The following is a 21532-nucleotide window of genomic DNA, read 5'->3' on the forward strand; positions in this document are numbered from 1 at the left end:
AGTAACCTTCAGTAAATATCAACTCTATTAGTATGAACACAAGGTACCAGTATGATATCTCAACACAGTGGGCACCCAAGTCATGGCAACTATTATTAATATAAACAGCAGAATTAGGTCTAGAACCCAGGTCAGATTTTTAATCAACTACTTGACAAGTCTCCTTTACAGAAGGCCTAGATACCCTCTGGTCAATGTCCCCATTGGCAGCTCTAACATCCCCAATGCCTCCTGACAAATACCCCAGGACCTAATACAGGATCAGGAGCTGACTAATGTTTAACATGCCTCTCCAGGAGCAGGCAGGACCACCTTGTTTCCCAAAACCAGGTAATTTAAGGTACATTTTCTAATATTTGCTGACAGAACAAAGAAGAAAGGCTCTAAGACATGATCAATGGTCACGCCAGCCTTCAAAGTGATTTGGTAAAACTACAGAAAATAAACACCAAGCTAGGGTCCACCAGGCAGGATAAAAGCTGACAAAGAAATGGCAATTTTTTCCCTGAACAAATATACAAGTAATAGAGGAGTGCTGAGAGACTAAGCTCTTTAGGTCTTGTCATTCCCCTTCCTCCCCCTCCATTTTAAAAGACAAACTCTCTTTTGACATACTTCAAGTATGACTGCTGGATTAATTTCTTCCCTGAAATGATGTAATTATAGGCAAAGAGTCATTCTCATCCTTCTATCCATTTAAATACAAACTGGCTTGGGAATATTATTACCTTTTCCACCTGCTCAAGGAGACTATGAAAAGGCATCACCCACCCCCAAATTATGGGACACGTCCTCCCCACTCTGCTCATTAGCAGGAATATGGATGTTGCTTGATCTAGTCACTCATCTGTACTTCTGCTCAACTGGTTTCCATTGCACAGAATGTCCTCTCTCCATCTCTGGAGCCTAAATCTCCTGTGACCATACTTTCTGGAAACAAAGGGTGAGGGGAGAGAAGCACTGCAACTGAGAAAAGATATCTGGGTGCTGCTTCTAGGTAGTCTGGGAGATCTGGCCCAGACATAGAAATATTGGTGTTTCATAATTCCTAAGCACAACCAGACAGAATATCAGAAATTGGGATGGTCCTGGATAATACATGGTCACTATCCTTATCCTACAAGGCCCAGCTCAAATGCTCACTCCTCCATAAATGTTCCCTAGGCACCACACACCCACAAATGAAGCAATCTCGCCCTCCTCTGAAATTCCCAATCACTTTACCCCTTTATGGTACTGCTACCTGAGAGTTCATATCATGGTTCTTACAATTCACTTCTATAACTACACACCAATCAGAATGACATAAAATGAAAAAGACAGATAATGCTAAGTGTTGACAAGGATGCAGAGCAACAGGAATTCTCTCATACACAGCAGATGAGAGTATGATCTGGTAGGCCTCTGAAAACTGTTTGTCAATAACTACTAGAGCTGAACCCTCTGACTTGAGTATGTGGTTGGAGAACCCTCATTGTTGCCCTTTAACAGTTCTGCCTACAGCCCTTTGCTCCATCACTGCCTCTCTCTAAATGCTCCCAGCATTCTTTCTCCCAATCCCAAGGCTTGTCCAGACCACTCTTCCTGATCACCCAGCCCAGAGAGATCTCCCCTTCTATAGAAAACTCTGCTATTTACCTACTACCTCTGACAAATGACTCATGGATTCTTCACATATAAATTCTTCACAAATAAAATCATCTGGTTTTATAATGCACTTTTAGTAATATCTAACTTGCTCCTCACAGTAACACTGTGAGGAAGGCAAGATATGGATTATTAACCCCATTTTATAGATGAAAAAAATGGAGGTTCAGAGAGGGGGAAATTACTTATTCCAGTTTTCCTGGCTGAATTAGTTCCAGAGAACAAGAGTAAGACCTTAGTCTTCCAAACCAAGCTCTCCCAAGCCAAACTGCCTTATTATCACCTACAACTTCATGATTACCTTATCTCTCCAAAGAGACCATAGGTTTCCTGAAGAGAGGAGTATGTTTTACACATTTACATCCCTCACAACACCAAGGAAGGCATTCAGTGGGCTCTATACAGCTTGGCCGATTGATTTCAATATTGTCCCCACCCTCTGAGGATGAACACAGGCATAGTCTCTCTTCTTTTAGACCTCACAGGCAATGCTAAATTGTTGGAAGAAATCATGAACACAACACAGCATCCCAAATAACATTTCTTTTTTGAGGGTAGAGACAAGTGAAGAAGAAGAGCCCTTCAAGACAGGGTAAGCTCAATGTTCCCTTCATTTCCTAAGACTCCATGCTGCAAAGTGTTCAAAGAAGGCTGGCAGAGATATTAGAAATGGGCTTCGAGAACCACAGCTTAGTCATAATTAATAAGTCAAAAATGATCAAATGGGAAATCCCTGGCAGTCCAGCGGTTCAGACTCCTCCCTCTCAATGCGGAGCACCTGGGTTCAATACTGGTCAGGGAACTAAGATCCTACAAGCTGCATGGCACAGCCAAAGAGAAAAACAAAAAAACAAAAAAAAACCTGATCAAATGCCAGAAACCACACCTCAAATAATTCCATTTGCAAGCAAAATAAAGAGCTATTTTATTTCAAAACGGAGTATAACACTTAAAATAACTCAATATGAAACAATTTTCTTCATTCCTAAATAAGAAGCTAGACAGTATCAACTCTTTCTGGAAACCAGCCAAAGAACTGATGTGAGAAGAACAGGGATAGCACTAGACAGATGTCTGGACACCCAAACCTGAAGGACAATGTTATTCCCTACTCCAAGGTTCTCGACTTTACATACTAGCTGCTGGACACCTCAGCAACAGAGAAAATCTAGATAACAGGCATTAGAAAGGAAGCAAGGGAGGGAAGGCCAAAAACAAACTGAAACACTATAAGTCAGATATTCAAATAGGTCTCCTTGCCTAGTGATACATCCATCAATTCTGCTATTTCCAGTCTGAACCCTCAACTAAAATATCTGGGCCAAGGCAGCAGGGGTAAGAATAAGCTAGGACCTGTTGTACTTATCTGTCTCCCTCTCCAGACTAAATGTAATTTGAGGGCAAGAATCATGTCTTGTTTGTTTTTTATGTTCTCCATAGGGAGAACACACAGTAGGTACTCCAAATTCCTGGAACAAATGGTTGAACTTAGGGATGAAAAATAGACTTCCAAGCATAATCTTGCTACAGCAGCTAGGTAACCTACTTAGCATGGTAACTCTAACTAAGACCCTAATTTTAGTAAGAGTTCATTGTAATTGGTGTGAAAAATCAATTTAGGGTGAGTCTTTAAGGTATGAAGAAAAGTTATTCTTGTTTTCAACTGATTCAGGCACAGCTATCATTATTATATTGAGAGCACCATTCTTCAGTGCCAGCTTACAGCTATCTGGAAGAACAAAGGCCCAAAGTCTTAACATAGTCCATGTAAGCAGAGAACATTTGACTTCTCAGTGTAGCATGATCATACCTTCCAGAAAGGAAACCCAGACCTAGAGAAATAATGAGTTATGGAAATGATTCTTTTAAATCTACTGCTGAGATTGCTTTCACTAGCACAAAGAATTACAAAGGAAACTAGATAAATAGATCAACAGGCACCATGCAAACACTACCTTTAACTAGGCTTAGTGAAATCCTTAATAAAACAAACAGGAGACAGCTAAACACCAGATAAACACCTCTGAAATGAAGAAAACCTGGCCAACAACACTAAATCTGACCTTTTAAATGAGAATACTTATACTGGGACAATGCAATGATTCTTACCTTGACAAATAAACAGAACTATTCAGGCTCTACAGATGGCATTCCAAGGGCCAGGTAACCTCAGCAGAGGTATCTACCTCATAAAGCCAAAGCTCTAAGGAAATGCAAATTTCTGATCTGGTGTTTTTTCAGTCCTAGTGGTGTTTGGGCATCTTATAGTGGCTTTTTTTTTTCTCCTTTTATTCTATGATTTTAAACAGTTTGCTACATATTTAAATATAACTTTTTAGTCTTGGACTCCAAGTCTGTCCCATGGGACAAGAGCTCCAAGTTTATGACGCAACTCAGTAGACAATTTGGTAAATTATTCTCACAACCAATTTTTCAGCAATATGTCCACTCTAAAAAGCAATATCCATCTGTTTATATACTGAAAGGTATCTGTGAACCCAGAATTTAACCCTGTGAGATACTCTCAATACGCTAACAAAGCCCCTTCTCCTTCCAGAGATGAATTCTCAAGTCACTGCCATAAAACCAGATATTCAGACCCTCAAGAGGTAAAAGTATGACTCAAGATTATCCAGTCCAACAGCACTGTTTTACAGACAGGAAAACTGAGATCTTAGGGAGTATTAGGTAATTACAATTAACGTGAGTTTGGCAAGTATCAAAAACCCACTGAATGCTATTCTCCCTCAGTGGAACTGCACTGGGCATGTTGGGAGGATGGCCAGATTTGCACTTTAGTGGAGCACTCCAAATACATATGTCTGAGCCTAAGAAAGCCAGAGTACTCAACCAAAAACTCCCAATCCCTACCCCAGCATAGAGAGCAGGGGGCAGCAGACAGCCTGAATGGCTCCTTGGGGATACAGACTAGAACCTGGGGATAATATCCCATCCTTCCTCCCCTCCTCCCAGGAGGTACAACACACTTATACATACGGAGGCCATTATTAAGTGACAGAAAGACTGAGGAAAGAGGAAGGGCTGTAGAAACAGTGAGAAGAGATAACTAACAATACTTGGGCAGATGCCTGTCTCCAGTTATTCGATAGTTATTCCTCACTAGAGAGGAACTTCCAACCCTTTTTCTGTCCCCAGGCCTCACCCTTTGACCCTCTGATTATTTTATGAAACAAAAGGACCAGACAAGGAAAGGGGCTTGCCAAGCCCATACACCAAATTAGTAGCAGGGACCAGACCAAATATCCTCAGGCTCATGACTAGGCTCACAATTTATCCCACTGCCCCTTTCTCTCTAGTCCTGAGAGTCTGTGAGCTGCATCCCATCACGGGTCTGAAACTTTCTGTACAGTACCCAGGGGAAGTTGTAAGACAGCAGGCTAACATTACTGCTGCCATCTTCTCCCCTCCAGTTGTATACTTTATATATAAAGCTAAAATTGAATAAAACTGGGGGACTCGAGGGGGGGGAGTCAAGGAAGGGAGGGAATACGGGGATATGTGTATAAAAACAGATGATTGAACCTGGTGTACCCCCAAAAAAATAAAAAAATAAAAAAATAAATTGAATAAAACTAGGTTTTCATAGACACTCGTGTGAAAACCCTTTCTCCACCCCTACACTCCTATCACTCCCTAAGGAAGAAAGAGGAGGAGAGGAAGAGGGAGGGAAGAGAAAGGAAGAAAATACCTCTCCAAGAGATATACTGTCTAAATCATCATCTAGAATCATAAAATGTTCTTGCTAGAAGGGACCCTGGGGGTCATCTAGTCATTATTTTCCATTGTTATTCAAATGAATAAACCTGGCCCTTTGCCACCTGAGGAAAAGAGTGACACACAGAGCATGGTCTCCTGACTCCTGCCCCTAATGAGAACCCTTCCTGGTCCCTCCCCATCCTGTCCACCCCATCTCTCCCCTCCATTACGGTATTTAAGCTACTGAGATCTGCTGCCCTTGGGAATGCAAGCTTCTCAAGCTGTTTTACTCATCTTTGCTTCCCCAGTGCCTCGCAGAGTAAGCAGAGGTGAATTAGAGAGGGACACTAGTACATGGAGCGAGCAATGCCAAAGGATGTTGTCTGGCGAAAACATACGCTTTCCTTGGCTTCAATATAAGCAGTCTTTGATTGTGTCTCAAAACTCAATTCCATCTTCTTTTTTCCACATACGCACACACATACCCTTATGACTGCTTATGTTAAAGCCAAACAAAGCTGGTCTGGATGCCTAGGATCTAATTATTTCCTCCTTTCCAAAACTAATGTCTACGTCATCCAGTTTAGCCAGCAATAGTTACCAAATTTGCTGTGCCATACTCTCCCTCATCCCTGTTTCCCCTTCCCTTGGAGAACTATGATCAATAACTGGATGAAGATAAATGAAAGCAGATGTAAGAAGACCCTGCATGAGAAATCCTCCCCCCACCCTCTTCTCCTGTGTCCTCACCTCAATAAATAGCATCGCCATCTATACAACTGCACCAGGTAGAAATCTAGAAGTCTTGATTTCTTCCTTACCCTCCACACCAACAATCTCTGATTGTGTCTCATAACTCAATTCCATCTTCTTTTTTCTACTTACTCACACACATACCCTTCATTGGAAACACCATTACCACTTGCCCGAATTACTACAAAAGCCTCCTAACTGGTCTCTTTGGCCCTAGTGCTCTAGCCCTCCAATCCATTCCCCCAAATAGCCATTGATATCCTTCTAAAATGCATACAGGATCGTGGTCCCCTCACCAAAATGAAATCCAAACTCTTCAACCTAGGCAATAAGACCCTTTCATGACTTGGCCCCTGCTCTGCCTACCTTGCCAGCCTCATATCTTGCCACATCCACCCATCTCATGCTTTATGCTCCACCCACAAATCTTGAGAAACTTACTTAACCCCTCTGGGTTTGTTTCCTCACCTACAGAAAATAATTATAGCATATACCTCTCAAGGTGGTTATGGAAAGAAATGAGTTAGCACATGTTAAATGCTTAGAATGGTACCTGGTAGATACAGTAAATGGCCAAAAGTTTCACCTATTACCACCACTATCTCTAGACCTGCTATTCCTTCTGCCTAGAACAACCTTACCTGTTTCCTCCTCAGCTCCCCAAATCTCTTCATTTCCTGGCTTAGTCTTTTCTCTGAGGTCTAGGCTTAGCCAATTTCTCCAAGGACCACCCCCCAACCCTGGATTAGTTCCATTCCTCTGTGCTCTCATGGTGCTTGCCCCTGTCACAACACTTTTCACACTGCTTGCTTCCTTGCCTGTCTTCCCCCGCGACACCCAAATTCCCAAGCTTAGTACCGTGCATGGCAGACACTTAATAACTGTTCCATAAATGGAAAACCTTCCAATAATGAGGTGCCCAATGAAACAGAATCTCAACAGTCTATTCAAATGTTCGCCAGGTGGTCAGCTGGTCTACGTGACTTTAAGTCCCTCAACTACAAGATTTTATCCAATAAACAATTCAATACACTCTGACCTGATTATCACACTCAGGGGTTTGAACTTTACTATGTAGGCAATGTTGGGCCATCAGATTTCTAAGGGAAGTGCAACATGCTCAGATCTGTGTCTACTGCCCTATTACCCATCTCTGGAACACCTCCCATCCCAATCCCTGTTGGCATCAGGACAAAATTCCAACTACACTTCACAAACATAAACACCACATCCCACCACTACACCCCACAAAACACACAAAGACACAGAAGCAAACCAAAGGGAAATTTGAAAGGCTAAATGCAGCATTTAATTCCACCTGCAAGCAATGAGCATCCATAAAAATCCTCTAGGAACCCAAAAGCTAATCCCTTTTGTGTGCCTTTATGGAACGAGAAGGGCACAGAGAGGGAGAATTTCATAAGGTAATCCATTTACTCGTCCTGAGTAGTTCTGATCCGAGCTGCTGTCACAGCACTGCTATTCTTGATCACGGAAGCCCCATATGCCCAAACCCAGGAGAGCCAGAAAGGAAGATGCAAACAAAGCAAGGGTGGACAGTCCTCTGGGTTCTATTTCTAGAGCAGGAGTTCCCTTTGCAAGATACAGAAGGGGCAAGCAGAAATCTCCAAAAAAGAAGGGGGCAGGGAAGCTTAACCAGAGGGATACAACCAGGCCTAAGTTCTTGCTCTGAAGCTGCATGCCACACCCTACTGCAGGTAAGGACTAATAATCATTTTGCATTTACAAAGCTTCCTGGGCTTAAGGGAGGCCCTAAGAGTGCCAGCTTTGCCAGTCACAAAAGGACAAATACTGTAGGATTCCATTTACATGAGGTACCTAGAGCACTCAAATCCATAAAGACAGAAAATAGAATGATGGTTGCCAGGAGGGAGAGGGGACTAGGAAGTAAGTGTTTATACAGAGTTTCAGCTGAGGAAGATGCGAAAGTTCTAGGCATGGACAGTGGTGAAGGATGCACAACAGTGTGAATATATTTAACGGCACAGAACTGTACATTTAAAAATAACTAAATGACCCCCCCCCCAAAAAAAATAAATAAATAAATAATAAAAATAAAAAAAATAACTAAATGGTGAGTTTTATCTCGTGTATTTTTACAAAATAAGTAAATAAAAAACATACCAGCTTTAAAGTTATATTGTCTGCAGTTATCAATTACAAGATCCTGAGCAAGTTACGTAACCTCTCTAACCCTGTTTCTTCTGCAAAATGGGTTTAACAATAGTACCTAATTCGTACAGTAGCTCTGAGGACTAAATGAGATACTCCAACAGAAAGTCCTTAGTCCAGTGACTGGTACGTGGAAAGTACTTAATAAATGTTAGCCTACTACAATGCACTTTCATAGCCATTTTTCATAGTCCCCACACAACCCTGTGAGAGTTTACAGTTAAGGAAACTGAGACTCAGAGAGCCACAGTGAGTGGCTGAGTTCCTGATGCCACATCAAATCAAATCCTTTGCCCATGAGATGTCCTGTCCTCACCACTTGTTAATTCGGTGATCTAAGTAAGGCAAGTGCCCTAACCTTGCTATGTCTCAATTCTCAATCAGAGCTGTAAAAAGGAGATAGCAACCAAACTCTGTGAGCTCCCTCAGAGAACTGGATGAGAAATGAAATCAGATAATGGTTACAAAAGAGAACTATAAACCATAAATAAAGTGCTATACAATAAAATGGTGACTTATGAGAACTGGTACTCCTGTGCACAAAACCTGGCCTCCTTTTAATGCTGGGACTAAACAACTTCCTTGTGATTTCAATATACTCGGGATTCCTGGTCTTAACACCTGAGTAAGTAGTTTAGTGCTCTTTCAAAAGGTGGCAAGGTATGGCAGAAATAAAAATATTACTGGCCAAATTGATACGGCTACTATGGAAAACAGTATGGAGGTTCCTTGCAAAACTAAAAAGAGAACTACCGTATGACCCAGCAAACCCACTACTGGGCATATACCCAGAGAACACCATAATTCAAAAAGACACATGCACTCCAATGTTCATTGCAGCACTATTTACAACAGCCAGGACATGGAAGCAACCTAAATGTCCATCAATAGATGAATGGATAAAGAAGATGTGGTACATACATACAATGGAATATTACTCAGCTGTAAAAAAACAATGAAACTGGGACATTTTTAGAGACATGGATGGACCTAGAGACTGTCATACAGAGTGAAGTGAGTCAGAAAGAGAAAAACAAATATTGTATATTAACACATATATGTGGACTATAGAAAAATGGTACAAGTCAACTGGTTTGCAAGGCAGAAACAGAGACACAGATGCAGAGAACAAACATATGGACACCAAGTGAGGAAAGCGGGGAGGGTTGGGGGGGGGGAATGAATTGGAGATTGGGATACCAAATTGTACACTAAATATATGCAGTTTATTGTAAAAAATAAAAAAGTAAAAAGTTAAAAAAATATATTACTGGCCTGGGAGTCAGAAGACTGGAATTCTAGTTCTGATTCTGTTACTAAAGCAGTATGTGAATTTAGACAACTTACTTCCCTTTTCCAAGGTTCAGTAAACAAGAAGGAGGGAAAAGGCAGATAAAAAGTTAGACCAGATAACACCCCTTCCAGACCCTATATACCACTACTCCTAAATCCAGAATCTTGGAAACGGGAGAGTACAGCAGACCCCCAAACTCCAAAAAACTAAAGCAAACATCAGGAGACTCCTCAAGACCTGGCCTAGGAACTCCCTGACTGGTCTTTAGACACCAGGAATCAAACACACTGGAAAACTAGAACACCTGCCACAGTTAATCTTAGTTCACTGTTACCACCCACCCCCCCAGGCCTTATCTGAAAATAAGAGAAATAAATGTCTATGGGAAGGCAGGGAGTTGAAGCAATTGACTTGAGCCACTTTTCTGCTCCCCCTCCCCCAAACAGGAGCTATAAATCTAAACATTAAGGAGAACAAGCAAGGTTTGGGAGGAGGAACATGCCACAAAAAGATGGACCTCACTGCTTTAACTGCCTCCTTGAGCCAAAACTCCAGGGAACTGCAGTTGTGCTTCAGATCTGGAGTCCTCTACATCCATCAACTTTTAACGGGTAATATTAGGAAGAAATTCCTAACTTCCTTTCCCTCCGACGTCCCACAGATCCAGAATGGGATTACATCCACAGTGGACACTAGCCCAGGAATCAGGGAGAACGGAGTTAGGTCGCTCAACTAACGATGTGACTCAAAATCCGTTCTGCACTAAGAGACTACACAAGCTCACACTAAGAAATAAACAACAGGTACCAGCACTACGGCTGTACACTTCTGTGGCTAGCAACTGTGATTTGGAACACATTATTTAACCTCTCCGCGCCTGCACTTCTGCTTTGGTAAACGGGGATAACCTCGGAAGGCCGTCGTGAGCACTGTATGAAATAAGGCTTGCGAAGTTCCTGAGTCAAGTCCATTCAATGTTACCTGTTGGTATTAAACACTTCTCTCACACATTAGTTTCCTCCCCGAATCCACAACACCCCGCGAGGCGACTTTGTTTCTTCCTGTTCACTGGAAGGCAAACTGAGGCTCGGCGGCGAAAAGGCTGCGTGAAGCGCCGCACACGGCCGCAGCTCCAGGGCCTGCTGTTGTTCCTCTATAAGCCCAAGGTGTGCAGCGAGCCCAGGATCGGGAGAGGGGGGCCGAGGAGGCGCTCAGGCCCGTGAGGAGCGAGGCGAGACCCGTTCTGCGCGCCACCTGGAACCCGCACACCCAGGCCGAGAGGGAGAGCCGGAAGAAGGACGGGGCCGCGGCCAGAGCCGGGGCCGGGCCCGCCCGAGGCCTCCCCGGCGCGGCCTCCGCTCCCCCCTCCTCCCCTCGCGGGCCGGGGCGGGGCGCGAGCACAAAAGACTCCAACTTCCGAGAGGGCGCGGGCCCACCCCGCCAACTCCTGGCCCGCGTCCGGCCCGCGGGGAGGAGGCGGGCAGGGAACGCCAGGGGGCCGGGAGCGGGCGCGGGAGGGCCGGGCCGGCGACCCAGGGCGGCGGGCCCGGTGGGAGGGAAGGTGCGGGGGGAGGGGGCCGGGAGTTACTCCGGCTCCCGGGACTCCCCGAAGGGCCGAAGAAAGAGTTTCTAAAAATAGGCAGCGGTCCGCGCGAAGAGGTGGGGGACCGAAAAGGAACAAGGAGCGCCCCCTCCCCGTACCTTTAAGGAGACGCCTGCGACCCCCACTCACCCGCGCTGAGAGGTCTGGAGAAAGCCGCGCGGCGCGGAAGGAGGCGGTGCCGCCGCACTCGGGGGCGGAAGGGAGGGAGCGAGGGAGGGAGGAAGAAGGCGGCCCCGGCCGCAGCGTGATGAGCTGAGCACACGCGCGGGAGTCGCCCCCGCCGCCGCTACCGCCCCCTCAGCTTCTCTCCGATCTGCCCGCCCTCCGCCCGCGCCGCTCGCGCACTCCGCCGCACTGACAGCGGTGCGAGCCTCGCAGCCGCGAGTCCTTCCCTTGGCCGGCACCACTAAGGCGCGCGGGGGTGGGGGCGTCCGGCCCTCAGCTCGGTCCCGCCCGCCACTCCGGCCCGGGCCCCGCCACCCGCTGCCCCCGCCTCTGTCTCCAGAAACGAACCCGGCGACTCAAGCGCGAGGAGTCCGCAGCCCCGCCGTGCCACAGCCCGGCTCCCGAGGCACAGGGGTTCTTCCCACCCCCTCAGCCTAGCTTTGGAAAGGTCCAGAGCGTCGGCGGGGAGAAGAGGAAGGCGGGGCCGGGGCGGGGCCTCACGGGGAGGAAGGACAGAGGTGGGAGCCTGAGGAGGCGGGGCTTGGGCGGGAAGAGAGACTAGCTTACACCAGTACCGAGCTTAAGGGGGGGCGGGGCTGAGAGGGTGACGACGCCTGGAAGCGTGGCGCGCGAGGAAAGTATGGAAGATAGCGGCGGCCTCGCCAGGCCGGGAAGCTGGGCAGTGCTCGAAAAGAGGGGGGTATGGGCGGGACTAAAGGCAGGCCAGCCCAGAGGAGGAGTCAAGGGTGGAGGGAGGCCCAGGAGAGTTTGGGGGAGGAGGGGCCCTCAGCGGGGCGTGGGGGGTGTTGGAGGCGGGGCTGAAGAGAAGCCCAAAAGGGAGGAAAGATTCAAGAGGGCCAGAAGGAGGCGGGCCCGGAAGCTGAGCCGAGAGCGGCGGGGCCCAAAGGTGGCCACTCTGGGGAGGAGCCGGAAGGAGGCGTGACCCAAAGGGCGAGGGGGTTGGGGGGTGGAAATATAGGGCTGGAAGTGGGCGGGGCCTGGAGATGGGGCCCAAACTAGCTGGCTGTGGGCGGCGCCGGAGGGGTGCGGAAGAGATGAAGTAAGACCGAGCGCCGGGTCCTTTCACTTTCAAGGGAACCTGGTGAGTGGGCAGGGCGGAGATCCACGCTGCCGTTTGGGACTGGGCGGAGACGTCGCCGCGCGGGCGGATCTGGGGAGGAGGTGCCACTTCCAACTGAGAAAAAAAATGGTTAAATTCAAGAAACTTTACCCTTTTGGGATGCAGGGAATGTTTTATAATTGGATCTGGATTTGGATGTTTTTCCTCTCTCCTGAATAGCGTTCTCCTGTCGAAAACTCTCACTTAAATCAGTGTTACAGCCTTCACGAACAGCCGGAGGGGTCTTCCCAGCGCACACGAGGACCGTAAACCCTTCAGTCCTCAGCTGTAGACTTCCCTGAAGGCTGGGAAGACAGATTCCCCAAGCATCGTTCGACCTGTGATTCTGTGATTGTATTTTTCACCTCGTTTCCCCCAGAACCTGCCTAAGAGACTGGATTCCTGAGCACGAAGCAGAGTCTGAAATGAATCCCGCCTGGCTCTGCCAGGCCAGCAGTTATAGCTACACTTCTGTTGTTTGATGACCTCCGTCTCTTGCTTCAAAAGGAAGAAAAATCAAAGTAAGAGAGATGATAACTGAGGCCAAGGCCAAGAACGTTCTTCTCCACCTCTTCTAACTTCCGATTTCTTCTTATGCCTCAGGTCTCTGCTTAAATATCACTTCCTGGGACTTCTCTGGTGATCCTGTTGGTTAAGACTCCACGCTCCCAATGCACGGGGGGCCTGGGTTCCATCCCTGGTCAGGGAACTAGATCCCTCATGCCGCAACTAAAGATCCCATATGCTGCAAATAAGACCTGGTGCAGTCAAATAAATAAATAAATATTTTTTAAAATTCAAATATCACCTCCTCAGAAAGGCCCTCCCTGTACACCCAGCTTAAAGATGTACTCTAGATTGAGCTGGGTGCCATTTCCTGCATGACATTTCTTGTCATGTATTGATCTGTTTGTGTGTTTTTGCCCATGTTCCTCACTAGAAGGTAAGTTCCATGAGACCAGGAATCTTTGACTGTTGTTTGCATCACTGTGTCACCAGACCTAGTGCACAGACCTAGTGTTCAGTAAACACTTCAGTAAAGAAATGAATGAGTCAATCAACCACTTAATGAATCTGGTCCCTGCCTACCTCCTTTGCTCTGTTTCTGGCCACTCCCTGGCTCCTCACCTTCCTCTCTGTATACCAGCCTTACCTTGTTTGTTTGAATACACCACAATCTCTCAGCACCCCCTGATAAGGCACTTTCTCTACTTGGATTGCTCCTTCCCTTCTGCCTAGATGTTTCCTGTTCATCCTTCAACACTCAGCTCAGGAACCACCTCCTCTGAGAGGCCTTCTCTGACCCCCCCATCAGTCCCCCCACCCCATCAGGGAAGTTGAAGCACTCATCCCTTCCTGTTCATGGCCTCAGTTATAAAACTTCCCTGTGCAGGAGACATCATCTTCCCTGCTGGCATCCTGCATGCACTGAGGATTATGTTCATGCCCTATAAGGGCCTGTGTGACCTGCCTCCTACTCTTCTGACCTTACCCCCTATCGTATTGCTCTCACCTCCTCTCACTCTACTCCAGCCACACTGGCCTCCTTCCTGTTCTTCTGACATGCCAAGCATGCTACTAACCTTAGGGCTTTTGCACTTGCTCTTGTGTCTGCCTCAAATGCTCTCCACCCAGATACTGGCATGGCTCAGTCCTCCTTCACGTCTCTGCTCAAATGTCACTTCCTCAGAGATGCCTGAGAAAGTGACCTACATATAAAATAGCAACACTCCACTCCTCTGTGCTTCCTCACACCCTTTCTTGTTGAATTTTTCTCTGTATCACTTATCAGCACCTGAACTATTGCACATTTGTTGTTTCTCTCCCATCCCTACCTTCCTCTACAGTGTGATCTCCACAAAGATAGGATCTTGTCAGTTTTGCTCATTCCTCAGTACCTGAAACAGTAGGTCCTCATTTAATATTTGTTGAATGAATGGCTATGAATTCAACAGAGAAAGGCTAGGAATACTCTGCATCGTCCAGAATAATCCCTGAAGATTAGAGTATAAAGGGAGATGTTTCCGAGGAAATATGCTGGCAACGCTCGCTAACATGGAGCATTTACTAGTTGCCAGGCAGTCTGCTAAGCGATTTTCAAGCTTATTCCCACAACAGCCCTATGAGGTAGGTACTATTATAATCCCTGTTGTACAGAAATTCTGGCACAGAGGTTAACTTTCCCAAGGTCACACAGTTAATAGGTGATGGAGTCCAATTTTAGAGCCTTCATGTTGAATCACTACACTGTCCTACCTTCTCATTATTAAAGATCTACCGTTATTGGTCCAATAAAGGCAAAGAATGAGGATGAGACATCCTTTTGCCTTCTGAGCAGTGTGGTATAGGGCCTAGTGTCTAGGGTTGTGGCAGACTTTCTCCTTAGCCACCATATTAGTCAGGGTTCTCTAAAGAAACGGAACCAGTAGGATATATTTAGATATATAGAAGAGATTTATTACAGGAATTGGCTCACAGTTACGCGGGCTTGAGAAGTCCCATGATGTGCCATCTGCAACCTAGAGAACCAGGAAAGCAGGTAATTCAGTCCAAGTCCAAAAAGCCCGAGAACCAGGAGCACCAATGTCCAGTGTGCTGGGCAAGAGAAAATAGATGTCTCAGCTCAAGCAAAGGAGTGAATTCACCCTTTCATCTTTTTGTTCTATTCAGGCTTCACCAGATTGGATGATGCCCACCCACATTGCCCTTCTTTACTTAGTCTACCAATTCAAATGCTAATCTCTTCCAGAAACACCCTCACAGACACACCCAGAAATGTTTTGCCAACTATCTGGGCGTACCTTAGCCCATCAAGTTAAGACATAAAATTAACTGTCACAGCCACCATGAGGGAAGCCAGCTAGAAAACAAAACCATCACATAAAGGAGGGTAGGACTGAGAAAATATTGAAGAAAAAATGAGCCAGAGACCTGATAAAGCCATACCGGAAGCTTGACCCACCTCTGGACTTTTCTTTAGAGCTTGAGTGTTTTGAGTTGGGATTTTTTTTTTTTTTTTTTTTGTAATTTACAACAAAAGCAGATTTCCTAACAACAGATGAGTAGGGTTCAACAGGTAGAGGTATTAATGCCTCACATTTTTATGAGGTATTTGTTTACAGAATGCTGGAGGGTATTCCAAACAGAGGGAATAGCAAATATGAAGGCAGGAATGTAAGAGCTAGGGCTTTCTTCAGTGCAACGTATGAGTTGAGTTGAGAAAGATGAGATATAAAAGGTAGGGTAGAACTAGTATCTGGAGGAACTGGTTTCTTCACTCAACTTCGTAGATGGTGGGAATCATTGAAAGGTTCTGAGCAGAAGTTGCTCTAAAATGATAAGGTGTCAAGGTTGGAAGAGCCTTTAAAAGCAATCTGGTTCAACTCTAGGTTCTGTTTTTGTCCCCATTTCATGGATGAGGAAATGTAACAGGCCAATGTCTCACAGATGGTAGGTGAAGGAACAAAGATTTGAACCCAGGACCATTTGAGCCCCAACACATTCTATCAGTGACCTCCTCTCTCCACCACTGGAATTAATTCTGCCCTCTGAGTTCACCCTGAATGGGCAAGTCCTTTTTCAGAGATTTAACAATGATGTTTGTAGAGCTACCTGGATTAGGATTAGGAAGATGGATTCAAGGGAGGGAAGAGTAGAGGGACCCAAAAGGCATCTTCAACAGAGGCAAAGAAAAAGGGAGATGAGGAAAGCAGGCAAATAAAGAGGAGGAAGCAGACAACAGAGAGGTGATGGGGAGAATCAGCAGGCCCTGAAGAAGGAGCAGATGGAAAAGGAGGGATGTAAGAAGAAAGAAGTCATTAAAGACACAGGCTTGTCATTAGAACAGGGGTTGCAAAATCAGATATCTACAGAGCCAGGCAAGTACCATAAGTGAGCAAAGTGGGTCAGGTGTAAGGTAACAGGGAGTCATGGGGTCTGTAGAAGGCAGCAGTTCATGCTCCTTCTAAAGAAGGCACCTACTGCTCGTGTGGGAGTGTGGGCTCCCAGTGTGGGCAGCTGCCAGGTCTGAGAAGAAAAATAAGCTCTAAATTCAAATTTTTATACAAAATCTTCTGATTTTTAAATGCTGGAGACTAATTCAAATTTTAAAAAGAAAAAAAGCACTGTGCTGGCCAGAAGACACACATCTTAAGGTTGAGTTTGGCCTGTGGGCTGCCAGTTCATGCCTTCTAATCAGCTTGGATCCAAACTCCTGTTCACTGCTTAACAACACTGTGTGCTCTCGAGCAAATTGCTTCAGCTTTCAAGTCCCAGGTTCTTTTATTTTTTCCCTGATTTGATTTTTTAAATGTATTTCATTGAAGTATAGTTGATTTACAATATTGAGTTTGGGCTTCCTAGGTGGTGCAGTGGTTAAGAATCCACCTGACAATGCAGAGGTCACGGGTTTGATCCCAGCTCCAGGAAGATCCCACATGCCACTGAACAACTAAGCCTGTGTGCCTAAAATAAAAAAAAAAAAAAAATACAATGTTGCGATAATTTCTGCTGTACAGCAAAGTGATTCAGTTCTATATATTTATAGTTTTTCATATTCTTTTCCATTATGGTTTATCACAGAATATTGAATATATTTCCCTGTGCTATATAGTAGGACCTTCTTTATCCATCCTATATATAATAGTTTGCATCTGCTAGTCCCAAACTCCCAATTTTCCCCTCCCCCACCCCTCTTGGCAACCGCAAGCCTGTTCTTATATCTGTGAGTCTGTTTCTGTTTCTGATATGTTCATTTATGTCATATTTTAGATTCTACATATAAGTGATATCGTATAGTGTTTGTCTTTCTCTGTCTGACTTACTTCACTTAGTATGATAATCTCTAGGTTCATCCATGTTGCTGCAAATGGCATTATTTCATTCTTTTTTATGGGTAAGCAGTATTCCATATATATATATGTATGTATATCTCACATCTTCTTTATCCATTCATCTGTCGATGGACATTTAGTTGGTTTCCATGTCTTGGCTATTGTAAATAGTGCTGCTATGAACACAGGAGTACGAGTATCTTTTCAAACTACAGTTTTTTCTGCGTATATGTCCAGGAGTGGGATTTCTGGATCGTATGACAACTCTATTTTTAGTTTTTTGAGGAACCTCCAGACTATTTTCCATAGTGACTGCACCAATAAGTCCCAGGTTCTTATTTGCAAAATGGGGATAATTAATTCCCCACATCATAGGGTTGCCGTAGGGTTTTTTAATTTTTTATTTATTTTTAAAATATTTTATTTATTTATGTATTCATTTGGCTGTGCTGGGTCTTAGTTGAGGCACGTGGGATCTTTGTTGCAGAGTGTAGGATCTTTAGTTGTGGCATATGGGATCAAACCTGGGCTCCCCGCATTGGGAGAGCGAAATCTTAACCACTGGACCACCAGGGAAGTCTTAAGGACTTTTTAAAATAAGATAGATTGTATGTAGAGCGCTTAGCATTGAGCGCCTGACATAGAGCAAAACACTCAGAATGGTTTTATCATCAGTGTGAAAGTCATTCTTTCTCCTATAACCCATAAACTCATGAACTATTAGAACAGGAAATGGCCCCAAAGACATCTCATCCAGGGGTTTTTAAATCTGTTAAGCTACAGAGACCTCTTTTAAGCCAAACCTTTCACAGAAAGGCAATGCATAAACAGATGAGGGAGGGGAGTAGCTTTGTTTGAAGTGAGGGAGGGGAACCCAGAGTCCTGTCTACTAGACTTCCCCACCTCAGCCATAAACCACCTTCCTTAAACAGTGCTCCCTCCACAGGATGTTACAGAACATGGCTTTGAGAATCACCATTCTATTCCAGGTCCCATTTCACAGATAAGGAAACTGAGGCTCAGAAAGCTACAGAGATTTGCCTAAGGTTCAATGACAGAGAGGGATTCCTGCTTCCCAGACTAATGCACTTCCCAACCGAAATGACACACCCTCCTTCCTGCCCACTTGCTTGAGAACCCTCTTTTGGCCCCTCCCTGACTAGGGTGAGAAGTAGCCCCACTAGCATTGCCCCAGAACCCCAGGACACAGCCAGGGTTCTCAGTTGCAAATTAGAGGGAAAAAAAAAAAAAAAACTCAGGCTAACAGAGACTGGGAAGGAATTTTCCAAGGGCGTATCAGGGAGCTCCCAGGACTGATGGGAAGGCTGGACAACCAGGCTCAGAGAAGAGAAATGATGGGATCAAGGACCTGGATGTTGCTACGACTTTTTTTCCTCAGTCCTTGTCTTTTATTCTCTGTGTGTCAGCTTTTCTCCTCGAGCCTGGACACTTGGCTGCAGCAGCTCTCAGCACTCACAACTCTCAGCTGCTCCACTAGCGAGACCGAGGCTTTCTGCTTCCTCTCTTGACAGAATTTTAAGCCTTCATTAAGGGAAGGAGTTGGATTGGTCCAGTGTGAGTAGGTGCTCATCCCTAGACCAGTTATCCATGGGTGCAGGCCAGGTACTATGACTGCCCTACCTTGAGCCAGGTGCCTACTCTTTAACCAATCATTGTGAATAGGGAGGTGGGGTGAATAAGGAGACGGCAGTGCCCGTTGGAACCATATGCTCAGAGAAGGGGAAGGAGAGTTTCTCTCCTCCAAGGAGCCTGTCCTATCTCCCTTGCCACATACACTTGCCATTAGCTAAGTATAAATGAAATGTTTTGTTGCCCTTTGTTTATAACTGTTAAAGCATGCATCCAGCTCAACTATAGGATGGAGGCCTGTCTTCTCCACTTTTGTAGCCTTGTAGCACAGTCAAACAAGAAGCCTCCATAAGTGTTCTCAGGTTAGATTGGACTGAACTGAACTTTGGAGACATTTAGTCCAACTTGCTCATTTTACAGATAGGGCAACAGGCCTAGAGAGGGGAACTGGCACGTCAACGTACACTGAAAGCAGGAGAGTTGCAAAACTAGGGCTAGAGCCCTCTCACCCTGACCTCTACTCCAGGGCAGGTTAAACTCTGTGTTTAATCCTTGCCCATATGGGTGTCTGAAACATGAATAGAAGACATTTCTCATTTTGGATGCACTTGTTGGCATGTCTAGGGAGCCTGGACCTCCTAAGTGTTCAGTCATTGGTGACATCAGAGCCAGAAATCGAATGATCAAGACTCAGTTCCAACCCCAAACCTGTCTCTTACTGGACAAGCTCCTGAAGCTAAGCTCCAACTTGCATCTCTATACAATGAGCGTAAGTTATATTTACCTTGACAGTTGCTAGAAAGACTAGAAGTAATGTGTATAGTGTCCCCTGACACGTAGAAGTTCCTCAAGAAATTATATTGTCTTCTTTTTTTGTTTGTTTGTTTTTTGGTTTTTGGGTTTTTTCTTTTAGTAAATACCAGGAAAAAAAATCTTAATACTATTTATTAACTCTCTTCCATGTGTTTTCTAGCACTGTGATTATGCACTAGAACACATGGAACTACAAAAATACCATATTTGGATTAGAATCATTGAGACACCAAAAAGAAATGGTAATGTCTTCTAATGATTGTTATTGATGATGAAGAAGATGAAAAACAAGAGCTCTGGCTTCTCAAAGGGAAGAGAATCGTTCCTGAGGCTGGTCTCTCGGAAAACATGAATCCATATCTTCTCTATTCCAAACAAATTCCCTTTGGGAGGGAACTAAGGAAATCCCTTTGTTAGGAAGGAAGAAAGAGAAGGAAGAAGAGTTGGCAGACTGTGACTGTCTCTGCCTCTCCCTGAACCATGCTCTGCTTCCCCTACCCCCAACTGCTCCATCTCACTGCCGTGCTGAACTCAGTTCACACTCACACCGGTATGAAGCCATCAGTTTTGAGGCATCTTAGCTGGGAGGGAAGGAAGGGCATGTGGCAGAATGAGGGAACCCTCATGATAGTAGATAACAGGCTTGGATCACCTGCTCCTGGCAGCTCTAGGTTATGGGGGAAGCACTCATAGGTCAATGCAAGGTTGTGTGTGTCTCATTTCTCACCGGCTCAGCCCTCAATGACTTGTCTCTCCTCTCTACCTTACTACTGGGTCTCAAAATTAGTTTTTTACCAAACAATAGACAGGCTGGCATCTTTAAAGTATGGCCTTCATTAAACAGGGAGCAAATCATTCCACACCTTCCCTCCCAATGCCTCCCTCACCAGAGCCTTACAGTCTCCTAACAAGAGGGGACACCTCCCCCCACTTCCCAGTGACCTTCGCTCCACGCCACCCCCCCACCCCCCCCATTGCATCCATGAGAAGCAACACCAAGATTAGATGCAGCGGCATTAATGGAAATTGACATTAAGGGCTCGCTTGCTCAAGCAGAAGCACATTAGAAGAAATACAATACAAACAAGGAAAGCTTTGCATCTGTGGCGTTTGTTCTAATGAGAAAAACCATCTTTAGAGCATCTTATTCAGAAAGGATTGGGTGCCCAGGAAATGACAGATACACAAGGCCTTTCACCCCCTCCCCACCCCCTCCCCACCCCCAATATTGAGAAGAATCACATACACTTCTTGAGACTTTTAAATCCGCCTTGCTTTCGTCCTGGCCTCCCAGATGCATTTTTGCAGTTGTCCACCACATTCTCCTTCATGTTCTGCATCTGCTTCTCCAAATTCTTTTACTTCTCCATATTCTTTTAAGAGTTTTTGGTCAGATGTTTTTGTTTTGTTGCCATTCTTTTATTTTCAGCTGCCTTGGGTCTTTGTTGCTGCACATGGGCTTCCTCTAGTTGCCACTAGCAGGCGCTACTCTTCGTTGCCGTGTGCAGACTTCTCATTGAGGTGGCTTCCCTTGTTGCAGAGCATGGGCTCTAGGTGCACAGGCTTCAGTAGCTGTGGTACGTGGGCTCTAGAACGCAAGCTTAGTAGTTGTGGCGCATGGGCTTCGTTGCTCCCTGACACGTGGGCTCTTCCCGGACCAGGGATCGAACTCACGTCCCCTGCATTGGCAGGCAGATTCTTAACCACTGCACCGTCAGGGAAGTCCCTCATCCACTTTTGAATCAGCTCCTTCTACTGCATTTCCCACTGCACAGGAATGAACTTCGGAACAGCAGCAGAAGGAG

At 45.4% G+C, this 21532-nt stretch overlaps 1 protein-coding gene and 1 long non-coding RNA gene across 9 annotated transcripts in view; one reads left to right on the plus strand and one right to left on the minus strand.

Annotated features, from left to right (window-relative positions):
* The window catches only part of RALY (RALY heterogeneous nuclear ribonucleoprotein), an 85334-nt gene extending 73521 nt beyond the window's left edge, over positions 1–11813 (minus strand). For 2 of the 7 annotated variants that reach the window (XM_057702391.1, XM_057702387.1), the window contains exon 1: positions 11306–11574. The gene's annotated coding sequence lies outside the window, so the exon portion shown is untranslated. Of the gene's footprint in view, positions 1–10585; positions 10673–11305; positions 11575–11720 lie in introns of those variants that run through there. The other 5 variants (XM_057702389.1, XM_057702390.1, XM_057702386.1 and 2 more) reach the window with 5 other exon arrangements.
* Positions 11814–11964: 151 nt separating this feature from the next.
* LOC130833114 (uncharacterized) lies at positions 11965–13255 on the plus strand. 2 transcript variants are annotated; one of them, XR_009048420.1, is made up of 3 exons: positions 11965–12072; positions 12872–13013; positions 13096–13255. It is a non-coding gene; the product is annotated as an uncharacterized LOC130833114 (long non-coding RNA). The 2 variants fall into 2 exon arrangements; XR_009048421.1 differs by lacking the exon at positions 11965–12072 and adding an exon at positions 12354–12474.
* The last annotated feature ends 8277 nt before the right edge of the window (positions 13256–21532 follow it).

The sequence above is a fragment of the Hippopotamus amphibius genome, chromosome 12 (genome assembly GCF_030028045.1).
Source record: "Hippopotamus amphibius kiboko isolate mHipAmp2 chromosome 12, mHipAmp2.hap2, whole genome shotgun sequence".
Taxonomy (NCBI): domain Eukaryota; kingdom Metazoa; phylum Chordata; class Mammalia; order Artiodactyla; family Hippopotamidae; genus Hippopotamus; species Hippopotamus amphibius.